The sequence below is a fragment of the Theropithecus gelada genome, chromosome 13, assembly GCF_003255815.1.
Source record: "Theropithecus gelada isolate Dixy chromosome 13, Tgel_1.0, whole genome shotgun sequence".
Classification (NCBI taxonomy): Eukaryota; Metazoa; Chordata; class Mammalia; order Primates; family Cercopithecidae; genus Theropithecus; species Theropithecus gelada.
In genome coordinates this window covers 99136596-99143027 of record NC_037681.1, presented here as the reverse complement: position 1 = coordinate 99143027, position 6432 = coordinate 99136596, and positions in this window count along the sequence as shown.

Below are 6432 nucleotides of genomic sequence, written 5' to 3'. Positions count from 1 at the left end.
CTAAAATCAATGAAAACAGAAAAAATTTAAAAATTAACCCCAAACTGGTTCTTTGAAAAGATTAGTAAAATTAATTTAAATATAGTTATTTAAAAAATAACTATTAAACATCTAGTAAGTATATTGAAAAGCGGGAAAAATATCTGTAAAATGTGAGTCTGTAATATAACATGCTGCAATATATTTTGGAAATATATATTTATATGTATATACTTAACACATAAACACACACAGAGAGAGAATGTGTGTGTGTGTGTATGTGTATGTGTGTTGGTTTTAAACGATAAACTAAAGCTGTTTAGGTACTATAATTGAGATATGTTTAGTTCAAGAAGTGGTTAATTATGATGCAATCAAGGATTATAATTCAGAAGTAGTTATCATAAATACTTCAACTTCATTTAACTTTAAGTCACCATTATAGGACTTTTAAAAAATTAGCTACATGAATGCTACAATTATTTTTTCAAATTGATAAAATTGTGACAAATCAAATATATGGAGTTGCTAGAAATATAATATAGATACAGTCTACTATTAAATAAATTGTGCATAAGTAATGAACACTGTAGTCTGCACTTTGAAATTGAAACTGAGCTTGGTTGTGAGTCCCGCAACTATACTGGAACACTCTAGGTTTCTGATATCTAGATAACTGTAAGTTTAGTTGAATCCTGGATTACTGCTATATGTCTCTACGGAACAATTTAGTCTCAAACACCCATTTGTCCCCTTTTTCTAACTTTTGGAACCTACAGAAACCAAATGAGAAACTTGCACATGAACAAAATAGATCAGGTAAATTTGCAACATGCATACACAAAATGTTAGAATAATAAAGAAGACATTATCATATCTTTTGTAAGTTAAGAACAGTTTATAAGACAACTACATGTAGACTCAAATCAATGAAATAAGAAAATCCTCGATGAACTAAACAATCTTCTTGGAAGAAGTTCTCAAAGACTAATGGACATAAAACTAAAATTCAAATACTGTCTTAGATTTAAAAGAATCAAACTGCTTCCCAAAACAAGGCTTAAGATTATTTACAAATACAAAAATATTTAGCACTCAAATAGATAAAGTTTACAATGTCTGATGTCTCATAAAACAGTACGAGGTATGCGATGAAACAGGAAAATATGATTTATAACGAAAAAATGAATTAGTTGAAAACCACTCAGAACTGACACAGATGTTAGAATAGGCAGGCACAGGCATTACAACAATTAGTGTGACTGTATTACATATGGTGAAGAATAGTTTAGCAGCTGCTTAAAAACTTAAAATTATACCCACCATATGATCCAGATATTCTGCATCCAAGAAAATTAGAAGCATATGTTTATACAAAATATTTGTAAGTAAATGTTCATAGCAGTTTTATTTTTAATACCTGAAACCTGGCCAAGCACAGTGGCTCATCCCTATAATCCCAACACTTTAAGAAGGTGAAAGTGAGCGAGCAGATGACTTACTTCAGCCTAGGAGTTTGAGACCAGCTTGAGCAACCTGGCAAAACCCTGTCTCTACAAAAAATACAAAAACTGTAATAGCTGGGTGTGGTGGCATGTGCCTGTATTCCCATCGCCTGAGGAGGCTGACGTGGGATAATCACCTTAGCCTGGAAGGTTGAGGCTTCAGTGAGCTGTGATCATGCCACTGCAATCCAGCACTGTGTCAGAGTGAGACTCTGTCTCAAAAAATGGTATTATTAATAATAATAATACCTACAACCTGAAAACATTTCAAATATTCAGTCACAAGCTATGCGATAAACAAATCATGGTATATCCATATAATGGGATGATACTCTGCAATATAAAGAAATGAGGTAGTGACAGATAAGAAGAATGAATCTCAACATAATTATGCTATGTGAAAGAAGATAGAGTACATGTTGAAAAATAATTTATTTCTATGAAAGTCTAGAAAAAGCAAACAAATCTATAGTGACAGAAAGGAGAACAATTGTCTTCTGAGAACTGGTGGTAGGATAGAGGGTTTACACAAACACACAATGATATTTTGAAGGGTGATGGGCATATTCATTACCTTTACTGTGATTATTTTCTTCTATGCATATATACACAGAGAAATTTTTCTCTGTATATACACACATATATGCTTATACATATATACAGACATATATGTATAATCTACATATATGTGTGTACTGCCAAAATTTATCAAACATTAATATGTATAATAGACAAAATGTGAAAACAAGCCAATGTCAATCCACAAGCTAATGGATAAACACTACTATTTATTTTACGTCAATTTATACTTCAATAAATCTGTATTAAAATGCCAAGAAAATGTAGTTTTTACTAGCTAGAAATTAAAAATTACCAAGTTATAGAAAATATCTGTACTATTTTAACTGTGTGTCATCATAGAAAACTAAAAAATTTCTTTCATATATTTCTACCAAACATGATTTTACATTTTTAAATAGTATAAAAATGTAATGTAATTTCATATTTAGAAATTTTAAATAACATTTGAACAGACTCCAGAATTAACCTCAATAAACTAGAGGAACAATTATTATTGTTTTCTTCCACACTATTTTATAATTCTATTTTAAATATGAAAAATTAATTAAAAATAAAATAATTCACACAAGAAAACAAAAGTATTTCTATTTTATAATAACAGTCTCTGCAAAACTCCTAATACTTAGAAAGACCATAAGAAAGTAGACAATTATTACAAGATCTGATTGAAATGTAGAAATACAAAAAAGTAGTTTCTCATAGTTCTTCCACAATCATTTATAAAATAAAAGAAATAAAAATTGTACTAGAGAATACAAAATATCCAGAAGTATAGTTGACATGCAATAAATGTCCTATGTGAAGAAAATATTAAAAGTTTACTGAGTGCTATAAGAAGGCATAACAATGTTTAAGACATTTCTTATTTTTTGATAGGATAATTTAGCCTTGTAAAGATGTCAGTTGTTCCTAAAAGCTTGGGAATATTGTCTTAGTTTCATGTTGCTGTAATAGAAAACTGGAGACTAGATAATTTACAAGAAAAGAGGTTTATTTAGCTCACAGTTCTTCAGGCTAGGAAGTATAAGAAGCAAGGCACTGGTGTCTGGTTAGCTTCTGCTGAGAACCACATGCTAGGTTAAAACATGGTAGAGAAAGTCAAAGGAGAAGTAAACAGATGAGAAGAGAGAAAACCTGAGGGGAGCCCTGGTTTTATCACAACCCATTTTGGAGGAAACTAACCCATTCTAGTGAGAACTAATCTAGTCTCACCAGATTGAGGACACACTACCACAAGAAAGGCACCAAGCCATTCATGAGGGATTCACCCACATGACCCAACACCACCCATTAGGCCCCACCTCTCAACACCTTCACACTGGGAATTACATTTCAACATGAGTTTTGGTGGGGACAGTTGTATCTGGACTATAGCAAATACCTATATTTAAATGTATGGTCTTTGTCCCTGTAGCTCAGTTTTCCAAACACTGTTTTCTGAACTTTAACATCACTGTGTTCATTTGGAAATAATCACTGATTTTACAGTATAAGTTTTCTATTGTCATTAACTTATTATTATTTTATTTTATTTTATTTTTTGCTGAAGATGAAAAGAAAAGAGGGATAATGTGAATTTCTGTTTAGGAATATATTCCATTATAGGGGTACTCACAGACCTACAGAAATACCTACCTTTTCAAAGAACTCCTGTGCAAAAATAACCTGTGTGAATTTGTTCCGTTTCTTATAGGATATTTCATAAAGTTCTAGGAAAGTCATTGTGTTAAATTTCTGTTTCAAGAGTCCAGGTCCTTAGTGGCTTCATGGTATGAGTCCTATAACTTATACTGCAAACTCCCTGGAATAGTGAATGCTAGGAGTGGTTTTTGTTTTTCACTATCAGCTCTTGGCAGCAAAGTCAACCCTAGCATTGTATTTCCAGTTCATCTGTATCTCTGTGTTATATCATACCTTTGGTCTTCCAGCAAAATTCTTTAGTAGGAGTTACTAGATAGCATAGCATATTGAACATTACAGCATAAAACGCTTTAAACCCTATTCCCTAGCATTTTTTAGGCTAGTACATCTGGGTAAGAGTACTCAGCATTAAATAACTACAGTTCAATCTAGCTTCCTGCTATTTTGAATCCCCCTTTATATTCATAATTATTGCTTCCAGTGTTGTTGAGTTTTTTCCTATGGTTCTGTTATGAAGAGTTCATTGTTTTTCTCCAAAAATATCAGGATTTCAAATGGAAAAAAATTGGTATAAATTCTTATTCTGCATAAGTCTTTCCACAATGTTCAGGGACATATGAAATCATGTCCTTTAACTATCCGTGGGTCTATCTTGACAAATCACAAAAAAGGGTTAAATCATAAATTAGCAGATCTTGGTTATAAAAATATTGAGAAAATATTATGTACTTAGTACAGTTCTGCCACTGGGGAATCATTTGAAATTTTTAATTCAACAATTATTTATTGAGTACTTACTCTCTCTCTCTCTCTCTATATATATATATGTATACACACACACACACACACACACTTTTGGTTATGTACTTCAGAGGACATGAAGATATGAAGGTGAATCAGAAACACTCTTTTGCTCAAGCTGCTAGTATTTATCTTGGCATTAGGCAAATGAACACATTTTTACAATACAAAGTGTATTTGTATAAGAAGAACAATAAAAATGCTTTGTGGGGTTTGATGATTCTAAAGAGGAACAATTAACTGCCTGAAAAAAAAAAAAATGCACCATGAAGTCAATACTGAATAGGAGACATTTGAAATGAAAGACAAGTTGAATTCTACCATCTCTTTACATTTGTATTGAGAAAGTAAAATATAGTTGTTCTGAACTCTGCATTCTTAGATTGAATTATTATTCCATCTGAACAAGCAATATAACCTGTGCAAGGCTTCCAATACAGTATATATGATAGCGATAATAGCATGTTAGCACAGTGATGCTCTTAAGTTTAAATGAGAAAATATTTATAAAGCACGTAGCACTGTCCCGGGTATATAGTTCAATCAAAGTTAGCTATTATTAATATTGCTATGATGGTAATTGTCATTATTACATCTACTGGTGGAAAAGACATAAGAACATTGAAACAAATTGAGCAAAAACCTGGAAGCCACAAAGCATGAACTTTTCTGAGAAATGGTTAAATTTGATTTGATCATAAGGTTCATTTGGAAATGAGTGACAGAGTAGCAATACTGGCAAAAATAGATTAAGGATCTATGGAGGGACTTAAGTGCCAGATTAATAAATATATAATTAATTTGGCATACAACAATGAGTTACAGATGTTAATTGAGCATGGCAGTGGCATAATTGGGCCTATTCTTTAAGAAAACTAGCCATAGACCTCAGTAGAAAAAAAAAAAAGAGAGAGAGTCAGGAAGGCCAGTTTGAAGACTATTGAAGTTGTTATTGCAAAGAGAATAATATCTTTTACAAGAATAATAGCTATGATAATAGAAAGAAGTATTCTAGGAAGATTAGTGAAGAAGCAACTGATTTTTTTTGCTCCGGGTAAAAGTAGAATATGAGGAGGCATAGTTGACCAAGACCAATCTCTACAACTAGAAGTTGAGTTGGGATTATAAATAAATACAGGGAAGTAAGGTTAGAAGTGAGTTTGTTCCATGGAAAATCTGGCGCTTTTTTGTTTAGCACATAATAAGCCTAATGAGCCAATGAAACATATAGTTTAAGGACAAGAAGTTAAAGACCGCGCTGGACCTGGAGAGAGAGCTCAGGGCTGTAAACAGATATTTTGGAGATACTTACAATGAACGTAAGTTTAAGACATTGAAGAAATTAAGCCCGAAAGATGAGAGGTTTGAGAAAGAAAATAAGGGGTTGGAGGAGACTCCTAGTTTAATTCTTCATGTCTTCTGACCAGTTCCAATGCAACTGGGTCATGTAGGAAGAACAATCTAAATTGTGGGCTTCTACAGTGAATTACTCCAAATCTTAGCACACACAGGTTATACATGTCTGTAGGACACTATGTGCTTGTTCATTCGTAGTTCAAGGTTACTTATCATCCACTATGCAGAAGGGTAGAGGTAGTAACCAAGGTAAGCAGCTGTGTGATCTGTTGTCTATACTGACTTGTACCTCAGTAATGAAGCAATCGGTTAGTGCCTTACCTAGGAATTCTTCAATAGGCAGGTTCAGTATAAACCCTTTTCCCTCATGATTTTATTCTCAGTCAGCTACTACAACTCAGCTTAATTTCACCCTTAGATTATCCCTCAAGGCAAAACTATTCTGTTAAAGTCTTTCTAAATTTATTATTTTTTTTAATTGTACTTTTCTTTTTGGAGTACCATTAGGATGAGTGTCTTTTTTTTTCCTCCCCAGTTGTACCTCTGATACTTTGGAAAACAATGATCT